Here is a 23526-nt window from a genome sequence, read left to right as displayed (position 1 = left end):
ATTAAGCTACTTACATAATAGACTCAGCCACGGTTATAATTTGGCTCCAATAAACAACCTTTTTAAAAGACTTCTCATTTACTTTTTGTGGATGACTTAAAACTGTATATTTCATCAGACAAAGCATTGAAAGCACTATTGCAAGTGGTTAAACCTTTTGCAGATGATGCAGCAATGTCATTTGGTCTTGACAAATGTACAAAAGCAATTTTTAAAGCAAGAAAGATGCAGCAGCAAGAAAGTAACAGTCTGGGATAGGAATGTGATATAAAGGAACTTTACCATGAGGGAGTGTATAACTATTTGGGAATTGATGAACAAATGAGGCTAAAAGTCAGTAAGGAATACTATAGAAAATGAAAACTTATACTGAAAACTGCCTTGACATCTAGGAATAAAGTCCAAGCTATAAACCAATTTGCTCTTTATGTTTAAATTTATAGTTTTGGGGTGATCGATTGGCCCCAAAATGTTTTGGACCAGTTGGACTGGAAAACAAGAAAAATGCTTCATGCTTATCAAATTCTATATACAACTCATTGTACACCACGATTATATATTTCCCATTCTGAATTAAGTTTGGGCTTCCTCAAAACTGATTATATGTATAGATCTGCAGTCATGGAATGGCATAAATATCTGCTGACCTCATCAGAGAGAAACATAGTGAAAGTTTTAAAATATGAGGAGAAGGAATCTAAGATGACTTATCTGATTTGTTTAGCAGAAACATATCTGCATCAAGTAGAAATGGAAATCAAACCAGAAGTAGCCAAAAATCAGAGAGCAACTGAATGTGCTAAAAAACAATAGGAAGTATATAATGAGAAGGATCAGATAAAAAGGAAAGAAATATGGAAAAGGCAGAAATAGTGTGGCAAGTACAGAGATCTCCTGGAACAACCTCATGTTGATAAGGAATTTTTCACAGAAATGGTTAAGAGAGAATGAACTGAAACCAAAAGAGGAAAGGTGGCCCAGGACAGTGGACTATATACACATCGGTTTAAAAAGTCCATTGAACATGTGGGAGAAACAGACAAATCCAGATTCTGTAAGAAGGAACTGGAAACAGTTACACATCTTGTTGCTGGGTGTGATACACTCATGGCAGATGGCCTGTATACTGAAAGGCATAATAATGTGGCAAGGCTGTTGCACTGGGGATTGTGCAAACACACAATATTGAAGTAGTTGAGAAGCAGTGGAAAAATAATCTGCAAAGCATTGTAGAGAATGATGAAGTTTATATTCCATGGGCTCACCCATTACCAGCAGTTCAAAAAATAGATGTGAGAAAACCAGATACAATAGTCTAAGAAAAAAGACAAGACTGGCATTGGTCATTGAAACTGCTACACCCAGTAATTACAATGCCTTACATACAGAGACAAGACATACAATCATAAAATACCAGAACTTGTAGGTAGAAATGAAACAAATGTGGAAGAAAGATACCCAGACAGTTTCAATTGTAGTAGGAGTGATAGGTCTAATAAAAATAATTTACAGTCGTATTTAGATATATTACCAATACATATAACTCCATATCAATTGGAGAAGGAGTCAAGTCTGGGCACATTGTCAATGTTGCGAAGAGCATTTTTGGTTAACATCAAAGATTGAAAGAACACTAACACATATATACATACACAATACAAATATTTCAGTCATGTGCAATAATGTCTATCTAGCCTGCCAATATATCAAAACAGTCATTCCTATAGTAAGTGTCCAGGCTGTTCTCAAAAAATATCTAAACTACTGCTTGCTTTAATGTAATTTGGTAGTCTATTCCATGCATTAGTTATTCTCTCAGAGAACCAATTAGTACACTTTTTATTCCTATACAATCTTTTATATAGGTTGTCTGATGATTCTGTGATTCTAACCTACTTGTTGATAACCCCAAACATTCCCAAAGGTGGTTCTCTCTAAATGCCTTATATACCTGAATACTGTCTCCTCTTAAATATGTATATGAGACACTGTACAAATTCAGAATTTTTAGTCTTTCATAACAACTTAAATTTTCACATCCGTGGATACCCTTGGTATATTTCTGCTGTAGTCTTTCCAGTTTACTCATACTTGTTTTCCTATAAGGTTTCCATACTTTTACTCCATACTCAAGTTTGGGTTTAATGTAACTAACAAACAATGACCTCATCATTTATGATTTCATAGGCCTATGATTACAAAAATTCAAAGCTAGATTTACCCATATATCCAGGTCCTTAAATGAATCTACAGTTTAAATCACTGTGTGCTGTATTAAACATTCACCTTTCAATTTATGTTTCTCAAATTTCATATGCTTAGTTTTTGATGTATTTGTCAGCATATTTTCTCCTGTGCCCAAATGGTCAATTTAGTCAAGTTCTTTTCCAGGCATGCCCTATCTGTAATGGATCTATGTCAGATTATCGAAGTTCCAAAACTTCGAAATTCATATGGCTAAGATCATATGATTGAAGCTTTGGAAATTCAAACCATAAAAATAATAAATAAATAAACAAAAAAATTATATTTTTAACATTTTTGCAGGGTGGCAAGCCCCACTGCACCCCCCCATACCCCCTGCTAATTAAATATGCCAATGCAGAGATTGTACTACATTGTGGAAATGGGTACATTTACCATTCTGTGCTGTACTGCAATCTCCATTAAAAATGTTCAAAGTTTCAAAACTTCAATCATATGGTCCTGACCATATGGCTTTCGAAGTTTTGAAACTTTGATAATCTGATAGGGACCCTTTGTAATACATATAATCAGTTTACCCATTTTCAAATCATTGGCGTACAGACTATAAAATACCTCAGATGAAAACGATAGATATGAAATATACAATCTAAACAGTATGGGCCTAGTACAGAGCTTTGTGGGACATCCTGACTATAACTTCAAATTTCCCCTGTCTAATTGCTGTATGATACTTGTTATATCTCATTTGTAAGTTATGTATCTGTCCATTTTATCAAGAGTATAACAATACCTATTTGTTCTAATTTTTTCTCATTGTTTTGCCTATAACCCTAACAAATGCTGACGTTAACTCTAATAAGTTATATCACAGCACAATTTTCTTTCATAGCTGTTATTATATCGTTATAGAATACCATGCTAGAGGTGGTGATAGAGCTGTTTTCAACATATGCATGCTAATATCTGGTTTCAAGTCCTAACCTTTCCACTTCTGACAATAATTTATACAAAATAACCTTGTCCATTATTTTTCCACAACATGAAAGTAAACATAAGGGGTCTGCATGACTCTGGGTTTGTCCTCCTGCCCCTTTCCTTTAAATACAGGTTTAACAAGTGCATGTCTCCAATCTTGAGGAAACTCCTCATATTTATATGACCTAATAAACAGCAAATATAATGTCAATATAAGTTCATGCCGAAGTGTTCTCAGATCATTATTACTAATTCCATATCCTCTGTGTGCTATGTTTGGAACCAGTTTGCATAGCTTTTTTTAATATAATCTAATTTGATTTCAGCATCTAAGATTACCTGGACATTTTATCACCCCCTTTGTGAAGCCAAACTGCTTTGTCTAAGATTTTATAAATATATCTAAAATCTGTTGTGCCTGTGAGCTGAACCCTGATGCGCACCTACTCTGCCTGGGAACCCTTCTGTGAGTTGTAACACTGTTCTTACTTGTGTCATTGTTTACTTATATATGTTAATATACAATGCTTTTTAATGAATATCTCTTTAAAAATGTTTGTAATATGTTGGAGCTTTTCTCCCTAGGGTTCCACTGAAAGGGATTTTAGACTAAACCCAGTGGAACCAGCAGATCCAGTAAACAAAAGCAAAATAAACAAATAACCACAATAGGTAACTGGTTGTACTGAATATTTATATGTCCATGATAAGAGGGATGTAGATCAACGTTTTCTTATTTATTAAATATATAGCATATTTTTGTATTTTATGTCCATTCCTTAACACATCACTGAAAAGATTGCGTAATGAGACATGTTAAATGCATCAAAGTTCTATTTGTGTTGCTACCAGCCAGCAGCCTTTTGTCAAATTTTTTGAAGATTAACTGCTGTAGACATCTGTTACATAATTCCTGTCTCAACATAAATGAGGCATACTCATATTTTACATTTCAAGCCTTGCTGCAACAAAAACATTATTTAAAACCTTACATTGCAACATTATCAAAAGTGAGCATTTTGTAGGACGAAAGGAAGCAGATCCTAAAGTAATACAGTGCTTTGTACCCAAAATAAAGGAACTGGCAAACAAGTATGTAACTTTAACCACAACAGTAAATTCTTAAAGCCAGGAAGCTTTAGAAAATATATTTATATGTAGGTTACATCTTTATATTATAGTATCCAAAATTAAGACACATAAGAAGAAGTAGGCGATAACATATTATGAAAATAATTTTCCATAACATGTCTGTAGGCAATCAGCACTGCAGAAAAACTTTCAGAAAAATAATCCAAGTACAGAAAGCATTTTCCAGAAAGAATTATTTCACAAGAAAAGGCAAACAAGCAAGGAGTCAATTATATCATGTGCTAAACTAAGAGTACTATTTGAAAGTCAGCCAGTCATGTATTACTTAATAAATATCTCACATTAGTAGTAAACACTGGTCACAACAGACACCGTTGTGCATTTCTATAAGAGTGAAAAGTACTCCACTATTTCAGATGAGATCACAGCACAGGAAATCCCTTTCTTCAAGAAGCATGACCTCCCTCAGATTAGACTGTATCAACTAAGGGGGTACAGGGAGTTATGTGGGTCATTACTTCCCACAGGAATGCAAGACTCCAAATCAACTTTGCATTTGCTTTTTTCATATTTATGTGGATTTAATGGCAAGGAACCTATCACTCTTGCTCAATATCACAAAAGAGATAGCAACATATTTACTTTAATGGTGTGTATGTGTGTGTGTGTATGTGTGTGTAGGGGTCTATATTATGTTGCCGAAATGGCATAAGAATGAATGCCGTTTCAGCCACAAATAAACAGCATAAAAAATCGGTGACCTGGGCTTTCGCTGATTGTAGAGTTTGCTGTTTATTTGTTGCTGAAACGGCATTCATTCTTATGCCATTTCAGCAACATAATATAGACCTGTGTGTGTGTGGGGGGGGGGGGGGGGGGTAACAATCTTTCAGGGATATATAACATTCAGATAATTCATCAAATCTATGACTCTGTGCAGTAAAACATTTAATGATGTAACTTAATAAATATGCCACATCAATGAACCTGCACTGTGTTACTAAGAATCTGCCAAGATGATACTGAGCTACTAATAGTAATGCTGAGCAACCTGTTGTGAGTTTACAATGTTATTCATTATATGTTGCATACTACAGAAGTGATTAACTGTTAGGGTGTAAGGGCAACTTATGCTTTTAGACTGATGAGTTGCAGCCGCTCCATTTTGTTTTGGTAAGGCAGTATTTGTTTCTATAATTTTTTTTTTCACTAACCACCGTATTATATCTGAAATGCAAGTTGTATGCCTTGTCTTGGCTACTGTTCTATAGACTTGCAATCACATGATGCAGTGATTGTCATTGAAAAATAAGGTATGTGGCAAACAATAGTAGACAGGCTGTCTTTTAAAACAGTTTAGCAGATATGAAAATTTGTCCAATACCATTCAGACTGTTACACCTGCTTTTACCTCCTCCCAATGCAATTATAGATAGTACAATGATATTATAGAATCTGATCAAGCTGCTAGGTATACCCATTGGAAAATGAAATCATTGGCTGATAAGCACATCAGTCATCTCAATTATCCCCAGCCTCACTTAATGCTGTGATCTTACCCAACTGGTTAATCATTAAACTGAACTTACAAGTTCTCAAACAATATCACAGCTTTGTGTGGTACTCTGGATTAGTAAATACACAAAGGAGAGAAGTGCAGAAGGTTTGCAGTGTGCTACTTATGAATATACCGTAGACATAGCAGGAAAACATTTGGAAAGAGCAAAAACAGAATAATCACCATGGACAACAGGATAGGAAAATGTTCTTCACTATACCTTTCAGATGTCCAGATTTTCACAGAATGTCCAGATTTGTTCTTTACTATACCATTCAGTTGTCCAGATTTTTACAGAATGTCCAGATTTTTGCCTCAGATTTTTTGGTCTGTGACTCAAAAATCACTAATGCTTGAAGTCACTATGCAATGACATACAGTTGAGTGTTAGGCTTCATATCCTTCAGAAAAATGCACATTAGCACAAGCCATGTTATTCTGACAACTTTATAATTTTATAAGAGCAATATTTAAACACTATTCCACTTTTTGGGCTTTTCTCCCCCACTCTTTTACGCTTTCTCCAGATTTCTTGCTCATATAGATTGAGAGGTATGTAATCTTCATACTCCCATTCCGGACGTGGTTGAACAAAAGGCTATACTTTGTAGCTGCTCTACTAATGTGTTAATGTGGGTACTGCATTTCTGTGTTATCACTGGAGATATAATGAATGACATTACTATAAACAGTATTTATTGCATTTGATCAGTCAGACATTCTCTCTGTCCATTGTAAATCTATTTACAATGTCATCAGTCAAATATATCTGTTGTCCTTACTGCCCCTGTGATTTACTGGGGAAGGAAAACTTTCTACCCAATCCCTTTCCTAGAGAAACTGACTTCAGTGTATCTTGCACATTCAGCACTTATTTCATTAATACTGCCATCCATCTATCAAGAGCTACCACCAGAATACAGACCCCTCCTTCTCTCTGATCTTGTAATGCTAACTCTCTAGCCTTCCAACCTGTACCCATCAAAACTATGAAACAATACTTCAGGAAATTAAAACTTACTATCACTACTCTGGAGAATATAACTTCTGAATACCTAAAACTAGCAGTTGATACCCTGATCAACAGCTTTATCCAAGAATCCTATTTTCCATCACCCTGGAAACAATCTTTCATCTTGTCACTTTATGAAGGCACCTCTTCTAACATTATTAACTTTTGACCTATAGTAATACCAGGGGCGGCTCGTGGCATCGGGCTGCCGGACTGCAGCCCCCTCAGCTAGACAGCTGAGTAGTTTATTTAGTTTTTTTATGTAAAAAAAAAATCTGTTTTTGTACAGTTAAATACTTAAATTTCGAGTCCGCGACTCGAAATTACGAGCATGCGCACTGCGCGCTTCAATCGCAACAGCGTTTTTTTTTTTTCCTAAATTCCTGCTGGGTTGCTGCAATGTTTTCATTGCAGCCCGGAGAAACAAAGAAGGCATCATTCTGATGCCCAGAACTTCCCAGAAATCTATGCGGTTGACTCACAAACCGCATAGATATGGAAGGGGCTCAGACTGCGACGTCCGCAGGCATGTCATGATGTGCTTTCTGGGCAAATGCTGCTGATTGGTTGTCGCTCTCTTCCCAGGCTTTATGTGCTGGGAAAAGAGTGAGAATCAGTCAGTCGGTTTTCGGCGTTGGATGGACCATTCTGATCTTTTTTTTTCCGTGTTGTGTTAACTTGTTTATTATAAAACTTAAAACATTTTTTTTTGGCTCAAGACAGTTACAAGAAAATTATTTTATTAAATTAGACTAGACGACTAGTCAGTCTGTGGTGGTTTTATTGCTGCTTGAATCAGTGGAATCAGGAATCAACGACAACAGGTGAGTTAATTTTATGGATCACAGCTAAGGTTGTCTAAATAAGTTGTATCAGACAGTTTAGCTACATCTATGCATCAGAGTGCAGGTTAGTTTAATTACAGAAACCTGGATGAAGGTAGCTTATTTTGTTACGTGTGTCTGTCTGCTTTCTGACTTACCAGTTTATTTATTTGCCTGTGTTCAGTCTGAATTACTTACTTGTGCCACTTCGAGTTTACATGCACTGAAGTTTAATTTCTGTATATGTTTTTTTAAATGTTCTGTTATACTTGTATATCCACACACACACACACACACACACACACACACACACACACACACACACACACACACAGATATGTGACTACGACTGAATGTAACTATGCTGCATTACGTGTTCAGGGATGAAGTTGATTCTGGATGATATCAGGTACTTGAAGTGATATTTTATGACATTTTTGAACTGGACTATTGGAAAACAACATAACTCCTGCGTTTATGTTCTGTTTGTTTTGTAAACTGTATTGTGGTATGTGCACTTTGAAATGCTGGACGCGATTTCCGTGATGGACGGATGTTTGGAATTTGTATTTTTAACTTATTTTGATTGGGGAACAAGACATTGCTGTACATAGCAGTTCTTTATGAATGGACTTCAGTTGTAGTGTGTCAACGAAAGCCTCCTGTAACTGACCTGTTGCAGTAACACGCCAATTACACAGCTAGTTTGCAGTAATCATATGGTCGCCCTTAAGTTGTTTTTTTTTTAATTTGGAACAACCTTTATAATATTGCAAGTTGAAGATATTCCCATCGTATTCAAAGAAGCAGTGGCTTGTGGTAGTACAGTGAGCCTTTATTCATTTAAGTGTATTTACAGTAGGACGTGTTATGCACAGAGATCTAAATGTTGGAAAATAAGAGCAGAAATTCAGCCAGGAAATAAATAAATATCAAAGATGTTAGTTATACCTGTATGGGTAAGCATAAAGACTATCTGCAAATCTGTTCTTTGAAACCTTGCTTTACAGGAGAACTATGGTTACATGTAAGAAGTATTCAAACACTATTGTGGTGAAAACCAATGTTTTTTTTAAATAATTAGTGTCAAAATAAACTTAAAAAAAAGGTACAGAGTGCAAAGAGGTTCGTTGCCAGAAAGGTAACAGTGCATTCTTGTAAAACTAGAAACAAATTAGGGAACGATTAGGGGACGAAAGTGAAGCCAGAGAAAGTGTAAATAGAATACATAATGTAGTTTTGTGGATTTATAAAAACAGGTTACAGACAACTATGCTATATTTTGTCAACTTCTGTGGGTACTTTGCTTGTTGTTCTTGAAGGCAAACAGTGACCTGTTATTCCCTTTCCAACATTTATTAAATGTAAAGAAGTAAGATGTCATTTCTGAAAAAGAAGAGATACAGCTTTTTAGTTGTTGTAGTGTCAGTTATTTGTTGTGTAAATAGACACAAAATTCAACCATTGAAGCAGAATGGGTTTAGAAAACAGGTTATGTGCAAACTTTGGTTGAAGGTGACATTTTCCTAATATTAATTTTGAAACTGTACTTTTGTTCTAAAGATATAGCCCTAAGAGCTTGCAGCACTGTTATACAATGAACACATAATGCAGCCATAAATCATGTTGTTTATCCAATATAAACTAACATAGCGGATTATGATCCTGTTGGATGATCATAACCTGTTTATTTTGTGCTTGAGAGTTAAATCTTAGCATCCATGTCAAGAAACATAATTTGGGGTTATAATATGAGAGCTGATCACAATTCTTTAGTGAATGGAGCTTTATCTGATCCATGTACTACTAGTTACAGGGAAAATTCCAAAGTGTTTTGATGGCTTTCAAAGTCATAAAACAGTTAGGATATACCATATGTCATGTTTATGTTTAACTTTTATGCCTGTCAACGGTCCTGATTTTTATAGAATGTCCAGATTATTGCTTCATATTTCTGGTTTGTTACTCATAAAAATCTGTGTTTTTGGACAAAGCACTGAAGATCGAAGTCACTAAATAATGAAATATATTGAAGATTCAGAGTTTGTATCATTCAGAAAATATGTGCTAACACAAATCCTGTTCTAGCAACTTTCTAATATAAATGGAACTTAGGGACATGCTACCAATATGGACATCAGGCAGAAACAAAACCTTTGTTCAGTTGCTGTCATTTGCTGATCACTACAGGTAGATTTTATTGTTGACTGCTAGACCCAATTTTAATAACTTTAGCAAGGGGTACTTAACAATTATTAAGGTCAGGAGGGACATGTGCCATTCAGGCACTTAACTAGTTTGCCTTTTTCTGAATATCAGAGCTTACTCAGCATAAACAATATGCATTGCATGGAGTGTGCTGAGTCAGCACACTCCATGCAATGCATATTATTTATGCACACTTACACCTCTCCTTCATGCTATATCATGTGTGTTTGGAGAGTAATACAAATCATAGGTTGTAAGATTACATAAGTATCAGGGGATCTAAATATCTAATGTTCAGAAATCCAGTATGACCTGATGTGTTCCAGACCACAGCTTCTCAGGTGCACCACAGCCTCCAGACCACAGCTTCTCCTCAGGTGCAGAAATGGAGTATGAAGTACTGTTTGCAGTATACCGCAGAGGTAAGTGTTCAAACCAATGTGTGTATGTAACAATGTGTGCTGTGTAGACTATTCAGCATGCGCCATACTGACTGAGCGTTTATTTCATGTAAATAAGTATGATCCCATTGCACCATAGCCACACCCCGTCTTGTTGGCCACACCCCAGCTTTTTGGCCACACCCCGTCTTGTTGGCCACACCTATCCAGCTGTCTCCTGCAGCCCCCCTTTGATTTGAAGTCACCAGCCGCCACTGAGTAATACTATCTCCACCTTCAAGAGTCTGAAAAAAGTGTTTCCACTCTGAACTGCTAACTTTTCTCCTTAACCAAAATATCCTAACAACAACTCAACATTGTTTCTGTCCATCTTACACATATGTAAATTCCATCCTGAATTCAATAACTGAGCACAGAAACAACATTTTTTTGTCTCTTCAGTATTCCTTAAACTATCAAAAGCTTTTGACACTTGTCTCCCACTCTTTACTCCAACTATGACTTTCCAAAATACACCTCTCAAAAGACTATGGTGTTTTCAAATCTTACCTTCACCATAGAACTCAAACTATAAAATGGCAACAGGCTTCAAATACCTTCCACCCTTCCCTTTTGGTGTCCCACAGGAATATATTCTTGGCCCACCCCTCTTCATCATATTCATCGATGACCTGCCTACTGTACTAACTGATGTCACCTATATCCAAAATACAGATGATGCTACCCTGATATGCTCTGCCCCTTCTATTTCTGAACTACAAGAAGTCACACAACACACCACTCTTTCATCAGCTATTAAATCTTGTCTACAAGAATGCAACCTGGTCCTAAATCACAACAAAAAAACAAAACTTATGCTCTTTGCACCCAAGTCTATGTCAACCTTACACTATGCATTGCCCCTTCATTCATCTGATGGCACAGCAATTAAAATAGTTCATAATGTTAGATTTCTTGGAGTTATCATTGATGAGCACCTAAATGTTACCTACTCATTCAAGTAATTGAAACCATAATCAAAAGTTAGATATACTCTTGGATCCAACAGATTCTTGTCTGAGCACGCCTGAATGACTACTGCTGCAGCCTATCTTCTTCCTCCTCTATATATGACTCCCCAATTTTTAACAACCTGCAATCAACCCAGCTCACAAAACATGATTAATCATACAATAAAACTGCAAAGTTTGCCAGCAATCTTCCCAACCAAACACACCACTGCAAAGCCCACAGGCAGCTTAACTGGCTTAATTTCTCCAGTCCCATTAAACAATTAAAAATTGCACACAAAATCATTCACCATTCATAAATATGTCCATCCATTAACACTCTTCTTCTCTGGTATAACTCCACTCACACCCCCCATTCATCTAACAAATTCCTGGCAAAATAACTCAGTGTCTCACTATATACTTGCGGCCTAGAAAAAATCTGGAATTCTTCCCCAATCTCCCTCAACAAAAAGAAAAAAACAAAAAATTCAAACATAACACAAAACCCTTCCTCTATTAATCCTTATTAGTCATGGCAATGCCACTGCTCAGGACCACCCGAGTTATACCAACAATATATCCATGCACCCCGTTACCCCCCTCCCATAACTTTCTCTCTTATTTCCTCATCCTTCTCATTCATATTACTTTTAATTATCTATTAATCTCATCAAAAAGGTATTGGAGGGGTGTGGCCAAGATGCCAGTCTGATAGCAGCAGAAATCCATAGCTCTGCTTAGATTTTAATATCTTGACAGGAAGAATAAAATAAGAATATATGGAATTCCTGAGAAGAGGGTGCTAACATGATTCAATTCCTCAATAATTGGTTTTCATCAGCACTAAACATGCCTGAACCCCTCTCTTTTGAAATTGAGAGGGCTCATCGGTTCCTGGCAAACCCAGCTTCATCTCTGAGTTCATCTAACCCCAGGTCTATAATAGTGAGATTTCTTTCCTCACAAGACAAGGACTTAGTGCTGAAATCAGCTTGGACTAATTCCCCTATCAAGATGGGTGAAAAAGTTATTCGTTTTGACAATGACTACACCTCTAAAGTCATATCCAGAAGAAAGAAGTGTGTTCCTCTAATTAAGTCCTTGAAAATGCCAATATTAAAGCTCAAATTCTTTTTCCTGCAAGAATAAAAATCACCTTGTCAGAAGGACTGAAGATTTTTCATTTCCTACAGGAAGCAGTAGAATTTATCCAAAAGAAGAAAATACTGTTGGACAACAGAAGAAATGGAATGGTCATCCCAGAGTTTGAAGAAACAGGCAACAAAAAATGGATGGTCTGTGAAGGAAGGAGCAAACAATACTAAGAAACTAAAGGACAAATGAACACATTCCTTCTAATTTTAAATGCTTTGTTTTATGAATCATAATATATTTGATTCTGGAAAATCTCTATACTGTAAGGTAACATGAATCATCTTTAATATTAACTTTCTCTTTTGCTTTCTATATTTATTTTTCTTCTAATTACATATAGTACTGAGTATTTAAATAACATTTTTCTCTTTCTCTCTCTCTCTCTCTCTCCTTTCCTCCTATTCTTTTTTGTTACCAGTGTTCATTTTCTCTCTTTTCCCCATTATAAGTACTGTACATACTTTTCCCTTTTAAATAATTACAAATGATATATGTCTTCTAATTCTTCAGAAATAGTATAATTTGACTTAATACCAAAGTGCATTTTTTTCTGGTGGGTCAGTGGTGAGGTAACAATATGTTTTCGATTAGTGTTTCTAACTAGATGTTTTAGAATCTTTGTTTAGATACATATAAACATTAATACAGTGCATTAATGGTGTTTTATAGATAGCTAAATATAAGTGATATATATATATATATATATATATATATATATATATATATATATATATATATATATATATTCTAGATTATTTTTTTTATAAATAGCTGTTTTTATATGAAAGGGTTAATTTTTTCATGATGCTGATGTTTTGTGAGGAAACTGGTGATCCGTGTGACTGTTCTCATTCTGTAGATTCATGACATGCACTGACATGCACTGACAAGACAGCTCAAGTGTTTTTTGTTTACTTTCTGTAAACTCAAAATGCTTCAAGGCTTGAATTTTCCACTGAAAATGCTTTTTTCCTCACTAGAGACAACCTCTGTTGTGCATGAGCCCATTTAGATACTTTTAAACAAGTTTATGAAGCTGCAGCTTGAGGAAATAACAATGATGACATCATTTGACCTTATCAACTTATTAAATGGTTGTATTTATAATTATTTTCTCTTGAAATTCTGTTATCCTTCACTTAGATACTTTAAATAGTAAATGATTAAATCTGATGGAAGTGTTTGACTCCTTTGAAAATACCTATGTTATTTTATAGATGCATACATTCTGCAGATTCTCTGACATTATTAGTAACTAAATGACATCAAGTGAACTAGGAGCTGCATTAGAAAACTCATTATATATATTAACATTGGACTTATGTTACATAAAACCTTTAGTAACTAAACAGAGGGTTGTGAGCCTTTTTTTTGTTAACATATATGAGTAATATGTGTTTAAGTGTAAAATATAATAGTTATGATGTAATAAGTGTATATATATATAGGTCTACCTGACATTGCCGACACTCCAGAATGCTGACAACCATATGGCCGACACCATATGATCGACATTCGGAATGCCAAAAATGTGGAACCGGTATCTCACTATAGTGCAGAATGGGAAGATTTCCATTCCTGCACTGTAGTACGATCTCGGAGTTGGTATATTAAAGTTAAGGGTGGTGTGGGGGGGGGCAGAACCCCCATGGGGGGGTGCAGGGAGTGTAGCCCCTCTGCTAGTAGTTGAAAATAAATTGTATTTTCCTTTTACATGGTCTACTTACAATGTCGTGATTTCGGATGTCGGTCATATGGTGTCAGCCATATGGTTGTCGGCATTCTGAAATTTTGACATTGTGAAGTAGATCCATATATATATATATATATATATATATATATATATATATATTTTTTTTTTTTTTTTTTTTTTCCCAACAGATCCCTACATGAAAAATATTAGATAGCTGACTGACAAAATGGTTAAATTATCTTCTTAACCTTCAGCTTCTAATGTTTATACATACTATGATTTGATGTGTATTTCTGGCATATCTACTTATTAAAGGTGCTTTTATCATATGTGACATATTCATATAGCTTCAGTTATATTGAACACTCTGATTCTGATGTATATTTCATGGATTCAGATTTCTTTAGTTGCTTTCATAATGCTTTTCTTTTTTGTTTTTATACTATATTCTAAGCAGAGATGGATAATTTGTGTCTTTTGGTGTTGGAGAGGTAGTGGATGGATGGTTTAGTTAAGTTTTTAACTAAACCAGAAACTTTATGTTTCATGTATGTGTTTGTAAATAGTTTTGGGGTTTTTGAAAGTAGTGCTTAATACACATTATGCATCCATGATAAGTAAGTTTTCTGTAGATTTCAAGTCAACGCAGAAGAAAGGTATTTCAGTAAGTAACAACATACACATTATAATAAATGGCTTATAAATGTTTATCATTAAATATTAATGGTTTGAACAATAATGTCAAAAGAGCTGGTTTGCTTAAATATATCAAAATGCATAAACCCCATATCTTTTTACAGGAAACCCATCTATTAAAAAAGATCTACAAAATACTCATTTAATGGCTATACCATTCTGGCTGATTCATATATTAAGACTAAGAGAAGGGGCACTCTTATTCTATGGAAAAATACTTATACTATGCCAAGAATAATAGATACAATTTCAGATAATGATGGGATGCTAAGCATGGTTATTTTGGAAATCAATAGGAAGTATTATACTTTGATTAATACATACTAGATGCCAGGAATAAGTACTAAATATGTTGACAAATATTTGGACCTGATTACTTTAAATGCAAAAGGGGAAATTATAACAACAGGTGATTTTTAACTGCCTATTATCAGGCAATGATACTTCTAAAAATGGTAAAATAAAACTAACATCTCAAGCCAAGAAGTTAAATGACTTTACAAACCAGGTGAACCTTAAAGATATACATGGTCTAAGAGAACATTATTCCTTAGTCTATACTCACTTTTCATATCGGTTTGGTACACAAACAAACATTGACAAGTTCTTTGTATCAAATAATATATACTCTAAAATAAGTGACATATCTATAATGACCTGTCTACTTTTAGACCATAATGCTATAAACTTTACACTAACTACGCATACAGATAATTTAAGATTTCTTCAGAGAATTCCTGCTTACATAACTAAGTTAAAAGATGTTAGGGAATGGATAATGAAAGAAATAGACACGTTTATGGAAACAAATGATAATGGTGAAGTGACTGATACTATACTATGGGACACATTTAAAGTTTATATATATGGTAGAATAAAATCTTGGTCCTTTAAAAAAAGAAGAGAGTGGGACAAAGAACTTTTAGACTTACAAAAAATAGACAAGATAAAAATGGATGCAAAACCAAATAACAAAGTAGCACATAACAAAATTACTTAGTTAAATCAAAACTACTTATGCTGTAAATCCCAAATATCTACATAAAATAGCAGTAAGATCCAAAAAATAAACAATCAAAATATTATTAATGAGATTAAATATAAAAGTGATGGTTCGGTTAAGAGTACATATAACTTAAGGGGCGTAGTAGAAGTGTTCAAAAACTACTATAAAAATATAAATAGTAACACACCACTTTTGGAGACAGATAATGTAATAAATACTTTTATTCAAGAAAATATAACTACTAAGGTGTGAATGCAAGAAAATAACATATTAAATAAACAAATAACACTAACAGAAGTGAAAGAGTAAATAGAAAATTTAAAAGATAACAAAGCCCCAGGACTGGATGGAATAATTCCTGAACTATATAAGATTTTTCCTGAATATATAATAAAGAAAATGATGAGTACCTTTACTGTGGTTAAAAAATGTATAACACACCCATTGTGGAAATATTCAATTATCTCCCCCATATTAAAACAAGGTAAGGACCCCAAATCTTGTGATTCATATAGGCCAATTTCATTACTAAACACTGATTATAAAATTTTCATGACAATATTAGCTAATAGGATAAAGAAAATATTATCTAATCTAATACATAATGATCAGGCAGGGTCCATGCTTCATAGAAAAGTGCAAGATGACATTACTAAATTACTATCATTAATAGACATAGCATGCAAATACAAAAAAAAAATGTTATCAGCCTAGACATAGAAAAGGCTTTTGATTCTATTAGTTGGTCTTATGTACAAAGAATCCTGATTGGTTTTGAATTCTCCTCAGATTTTGTCAACGTATTAGTGAAAATTTATAGTGGGGCACAAGCTTATATGAAAATTGGATCATGTCTATCCTCACCACTAGAAATCCTCAAGGGAACAAGGCAAGGTTGTGCTTTACCACCATTGTTTGCTCTTTCAGTGGAACCTTTTGCTACATATATCAGAAACATACAAAATATAAAAGGCTTTCAAGTTAATAAGGACTATTGTCCTAAGATACAATAATCTGCTGATAATATGTTGCTAAGTTTGGGTGTTATTGATGGTTCTTTGCATGATGTTATAAATACCTTAAGCAAGTTTGAAAGAATTTCAGGGCTTAAATTTAATCATAATAAATGCAAAACATTGCTAATTAACAAAAAGATCGACAAAAAAACTAAGGGAGAATAGCCTGCTTAATTGGGATAATGATGTATTAGAATATTTGGGTGTCAGTATAAAGAGTACATGGAAAGAATCTGTTAAATTAAACTACAACAATTTAATAACCACCATTAGTGAGCTAATCAAAAGATGGAATAAAATGTTCTTCACAATGGAGGATAGGCAGGCTCTCTTTAATTAAAATGATAGTTTTACCTAAAATGTTGTTTTATATACAGTCATTGATACTACCCCCTCTCAAAAGCGTATTTAAACAATTAGATTCCATGCTACTTAAATTTTTATGGTTCCCCTTAAAACCTAGGGTTGCATATAAATGTCACATTAGAGCTTGGAACAGTAATGAGATAGCATTCCCTAGCTTAGATCTTTATTCCAAATCAATTATAATTAATATAATAGTGCATTGGATCATACCTACCTATATATCTGGCTGGAGAATAATACATGAGATTCATATAACTAATGTCAGAATTATAGAAAATCAATTTAAGGAAGAATAGGGAATAAGTAGAGTTCATTGGCTTTTACATGAATTTTGTTTATTTAATAAGGCGTTTGATCATTTTTGTATGGCATTAATCAAATATTTAATAACTTTAAAAATATAATTGATTGTAATTACAACATTAAACAAGTCCTATTTCTTATATCCCCTATAGCATACTCCCCTGATTGCCTATTTCAACATCAATGCAATGCAAAAATCAAAGGAAAATACCTTGATATTCTGGCATCAGTTTATTGAAAATAAGAGTATTAAACCACTAAACTCTCTTTTATGCAGTTTTGATAATAGTCAAGATGGTTGTTTATACACTCATTATGGCAGTTTATAGAAAACAAAATGAGAGTATCATTCAACCTAGAGACTGAATCTATACCTAGTTTGATCCAGCTTTTTATTAGGTGTCTTGAAAAGACAGATGATCAAAAATTTAGTATATCACCTATCTATAAGATATTAAGAGTAGGCACTCTAAAGTTTGACTCAGATTTTTGGAATTACTATGTAAAGATTAATGGAAAACAAATATCTGATGAATCCAAAAAATTGTTATTGAAATCTATATATGGTACTTCGTCCTCATTATATTGGAAATTGTATACATGGAAATTTATGAATAGAAGTTTCTATACTCCACACAAAAAAATATTATATTCAAAAACAGTGAAAGTAAATGTTGGAAATGTGATGAATTACTAGAAGCCAACTGGGTTCACATGTTCAATGAATGTAAAAATGTTGTTCAGTACTGGAAAGACTTCATATATTTTGTAAATGTTTTATGGTCTGACAACTGTCATATTTCTAACTCATTAATCCTACTCAATGTTCCTATACCTAATATAATACCTAACTTTCAGATTCAGTTACTCTGGTCAATTCTTGCAATTGCCAGAAAAGTTATTACTTTGAAGTGGAAAAATAAACAAGATTTGCTGTTCAAAGATTTTATTAATTTAGCAAAAGTTGTTTGTAAAAAAGAACTGCAAACCATTTGTTATAGAACTCATAACATTATTCATAAAAAAATAGCATGGCAAAAATTGAAAAACCCTTTGAACAAATACTGATAACTTCTCATGGATAAAATGATTGTTTATCATGGATGAATGTAAATATTGTAAATAGTTTTGTTATTGTTTTATTTTATTTGTCATATGTGCATTTGTGTATGCTTATAATGAAAACAAAATAAAAATGTTTTGGAAAAAAAAGAAGAAGAAGGCTACCTTAAGGAAGCTTCACATCCGAGGGGAATTGGCCAGGCCTAAATGGCCCAGAATGGTAACAAGCCTAGTGCTTACCTATGAACTTATAAACCTAAGCATACTCAGCTAAAGAAGCGAAAACAAAGGTTGAAATCTTAGAAAAAGACAGAACAAGACAGTGAAATAGACAACAGAGTGGCGGGATAAAATTATTTGATTGTTTTATCTGTTTTATGTTTATAATATGCAAATACATTTTGGATTAAATTTGTAAATACTGAAAGCTGAATACATTCCTGTCAAACGGACTAAAAAAGTTATATAATGATGGTCTCCAGTACATTTTACCAGTTACAACTTATATAATACGGAAATGTTATTACTTTTATAGGTTCATAAGTTCATAGGTAAGTACTAGGCTAGCTGCTCTTACAGGCCATTTTAAGTCTAGCCAGTTTCCCTTTTTGTGCTCAAAACTAACATATCCTATTTGGTTAGAGACTGGCCTTACCCATGTATGCCTCTCAATTTCTTAGTACAAGAAATCTGGGTGAAGTCTAATATAATGGGGGTACAAAGGCCAACAAATATGGAAATATCTTAAATAGTACTCTTATAAACTTAAAAAGTAGATAGAATAACAGGTTTTGTGTTAGCATCGGTTTTCTGAAGGATGTGAAGTCTGCAGCTCAAATGTATGTCATTATTTAGTGGCTTCAATCCTCAGTGATTTGCCAGAAAACCATACATTTTATGAGGAACAAACCAAAATTAGAGGCAAAAATATGGACATTCAGTAATAATCTGGGCAGTTCAGAGGTGTGTACCCATCCCATGGTTGATAATTACATATTACCCCTAATGTGAATAACTAGGATCATACCACAGATCATTTGATGGGACCCATGCATAGGATAATGCATTTAGGAGCTACCGCTGTCCATTAGTAGTACAGGGGGGAAGTCCTGGGGTACATTTACTGTTCCACAACAGCGGTATCCTCTGTGAGATATACCTGCCCCTCCAAACCATTCTGTTGATGTTGCAGAAGAGGTTTAGATCCCTTTACTGAGTATTTCTGATGCCATTTGACTTGCTGATGTGCAATAAATCCATCAGTAATGGCTCAGATGACATCTTGTTGAATGCCAGACACAGGTCACTTCATAGCAGTTTGTACAATATTGAGTACAGTGACAGGGCTTTGAGTCAGTCCATGAAGGACATGTTGTTTACACCTTGTATCCTTTTAGTAAGGTATATCTGTGGGTGTTCTACACACCAAAGGGGGCATTATATTCAATGATTGGGCTAATGAGGGCTAAGTAAAGGAGGACAATGACATCCCTAGGTCTGGATACAGTCCCTTTGTTTATAAGCTGTGCAATATAGAAGGACTTACAACAATGGACACATGTTGGTCAAAAGTTAGGTCACTGTCCACATACGTTACCAAATCCTAGCTCAACTCTTAGGGGCATATAGTCAATGTGGTAGTTCCCTGGGGTAGATGACTTCTCAGAGGATACAATAATGCATATTTTTGGCATTTAGTTTCAGTCTGTGAGTTTGGCACCAGTTATTTATTTGTGACAAGCCTTCCTGCAGGATGGTTAAGTCATTTGTGAATTCAATGACTGCTCCTAGCTTGCAGTCATCTGCAAACTGTGCCAGAGCCCTTTGGCATTGGATTTTACTTCAGAAGAGTGGATGTAAAACAAGAGAGGTTCCAACACAGAACCCTGGGTGACTGCTCTTTTTATAGGTTCATAGGTGTGTACTAGGCTAATGGCCCTGGAGCCTATATAAGCCTAGCCCAAGAAGATTCCATGGTATCATGCCACCCAAAGTTAGTTCCCAGTGCCCCTGTCAAGCAAGGCCACTGAAGTGATCCCTGGGGTGAACTTCCTATTGCCCATTCATTCGTCAAGATTTCTCTTAAAGAGAATCAGTGGAGTGCTCTGCTTGATGTGATTGGGAAGTTTGTTCCAGAGTATGGGAAGTCTCAGGGTTAGGAACCTGTCCCTCCAGCATGTTCTGTTTATTGTGGTAATGAGGTTTAGGTCCCTGGAGCATGTGGCATGGAGGGATTGGGATTTCTTTAGGTGTAGAATATCTAGCAGCTCTGGGTCAGACATGGCTTTGTAGGTCAAGCAGAGATCATCTCTAAGTAGGCAATAAGAGACAGAGTATAGCTGGAGTTTTTTGAGTCTGTCCATATATGGCATGAGTCTAAAGCCTAAGATCCTCTTAGTGAGGTATTTTTCTGGCCTTTCCAGTTGTTGTAGGTGTTTAGTGAGGTACGTACCAAATTGGGCATTGTATTCTATAATAGGTCTAATGAGGGATGAGTAGAGAGGGATTTTGACCTCTTTCTTCCTGGATGAGAAACCTTTTGTAATGAGATGTGCCACATAGAAGGACTTTCTGACTACAGTAGCAATGTGGTTATCAAAGTAGAGGTTGCTGTCAACTTGTGTCCCCAGGTCTCTTATCACACCTTCGGTGTTTAGTGGACTACCGCCTATGTGGTAGTTCATGGGCACCGAATTTTTACCAAAGGGAATGACAATGCACTTTTTGGCATTGAGCTTAAGACCATGGTTCTGGCATCAGTCACTGGTGTCAGTGAGGCCTTTTTGTAGAATGTCTACATCAGTTGGAGAATCAATAATGGCTCCCAGTTTGCAATCATCTGTGAACTTGGTCAGCCAGAGTCCCTTTGTGTTGGCTTGAACTTCAGAGAAGTAGATGCCAAACAGGAGAGGACCTAGGACCAATTCCTGTGGGACACCACTTGTAACTGGTCGATAGTCAGATTTGGAGTCTGGTACTTTCACAGTGTGGGTTCTATCAGTGAGAAAATTGACAATACATCTTATGTCATAGAGGTTTATTCCTAGTTTAGTGAGTCTATCTATGATTCCTGAGTGAGGGATGGTGTCGAAGGCCTTGGCAAGATCTAGGTAGGCTGTGTGAACTACCTTGCCCTCACCCACAGCTCTGGTGACAGACTCGAAGAAGTCTATCAGGTTTAGCAGGCATGATCTACCTTTCACAAACCCAAACTGCATGGATTCCAGAGTTTGGAGATTCCCTATGTCCTTATTTATAAGGTCTATGATGATGCGCTCCATAGCCTTACATATCAGACTCATCAGACTAATGGGGCAGTAGTTCCCAGGGTCTGTAATCACTCCACCTTTGTGGCGTGGGATGACCGTAACAGTGCATCATTCGGTAGGAACAAATCCTGAAATGAGGCTATGATTGAACAGCGTACTCAGGTGTGGTGCCAGTTCACTTTGTAATTCTTTTAGAACACAGCCACGGATATTATCAGGTCCCATGGAAGCTCTATTCTTGGCTTTGGACAGTGCGTTTTTTACCTGTGTAGCTGTGATAATAGGGACTTGGCATTCCTCAGGTATTGTGATAGGCCCTTTAGGGGGTGAAAGGAGGGTAAAGTCGCACTGAACCTGTCGGCCACTATGTTGGCAATATCAGTTGGTTCTGTATATGTACTGCCATTGTGCTATAACTCAGAGCAAATCTGAATATTGCCATGTAGATTCTTGACATAACTATAGAATGCCTTGTGGTTGTCTTTAGAATATGCAGCAGTTTTGCTTTCATAGCTAGCTTTAGAGGATTTTATTATGGATCTCAGTTTTTTGCTGAGGCTAACAAGGGAGTTTTTCCAGTCTTGGGAATTCACCCTTTTCTGCAGTTTTTTTCCTTTTGTTGTAGAGTTTGTTTATGGTGGGGGACCACCAGATTAGCTTCGCTTTTTTGGAGGAGAGTGTCTTGGTTCTGTTTGGTATGGCCCATTACATGCACTTGTGTATGTGCTCATACAGTGCATTGGTGTATGATTCAGCAGTCGTGTACCTTTTTTCCATTTGTATGGGTGTCGTGAAGTTAGCCACCTCTGTTTTTAGAAGGCCAAAATTGACTTTGGAGAAGTTTTTTACGGTGGTTTCCTTTAGGTGGGGTGAGGGTGGGATGTGGATAAACATGGGGATTAGCTTGTGGTCAGATCTGACCAGGGAGGAGCTGATTACTGGTGTAGAGCAATGGTCGCCCATGTTTGTAATGACCAGGTCAAGAATGTTTCTACCCATGGTGGGGGTAAAAATGAGTTGGTTCAGGGTGTTGGAATTAATGAATTCCAGAAAACATTGAGCAAGTGTGTTGGTACATGAGTAATTATCCCAGTTAATGGAGAGGTAGTTAAAGTCTCCCAGTATAAGAGTATTGGGTTGTACTGTAATATTTTCCAGTGTGTTTAGGAATGTGGAGTGGGAGTCTTGGGACAATGTGGGAGATCTATAGCAGGCTACAGCCTGGATTGCAGTTTTACCCAGTGTTAGTTGCACCTGAAGTATCTCTGATGCGTTATGTTGGGCTACTAGTCTGGAGGTGTGCATATCCTGTATGAATATGGGGACACCGCCGCCCTTAGTGCTTCAGTCCAGGTTTAGGGACCTAATCATCACCAACATGGGGACTCTATGCTCCAGACCAGAAGTGTATCCCTCACTGGTAAGATCAGACCATAAACTAATCCAACTGGATATTCACATCCCGACCCCACCCCCTGCCCAGAAAACCACAGTGAAAAACTTCTCTAAAGCAAATTTCACACTCCTCAAAACCGAGGTGGAATCCTTCAAAGCCCCCGGGCCTGTGGAAAATACTGCCCAGACCACAGAATCCTTTATAAATGCATTCTATGAACACCTTCAGGAATGCATGGATCATGCAATCCCAAATAAAACCAAGACTCAATCCTCCAAAGGCAAACATCCTGTC

Source organism: Protopterus annectens, chromosome 1.part1 (genome assembly GCF_019279795.1).
Source record: "Protopterus annectens isolate FY-2018-M chromosome 1.part1, PAN1.0, whole genome shotgun sequence".
Taxonomy (NCBI): domain Eukaryota; kingdom Metazoa; phylum Chordata; order Ceratodontiformes; family Protopteridae; genus Protopterus; species Protopterus annectens.
Note: the sequence above shows the minus strand (reverse complement) of the source record.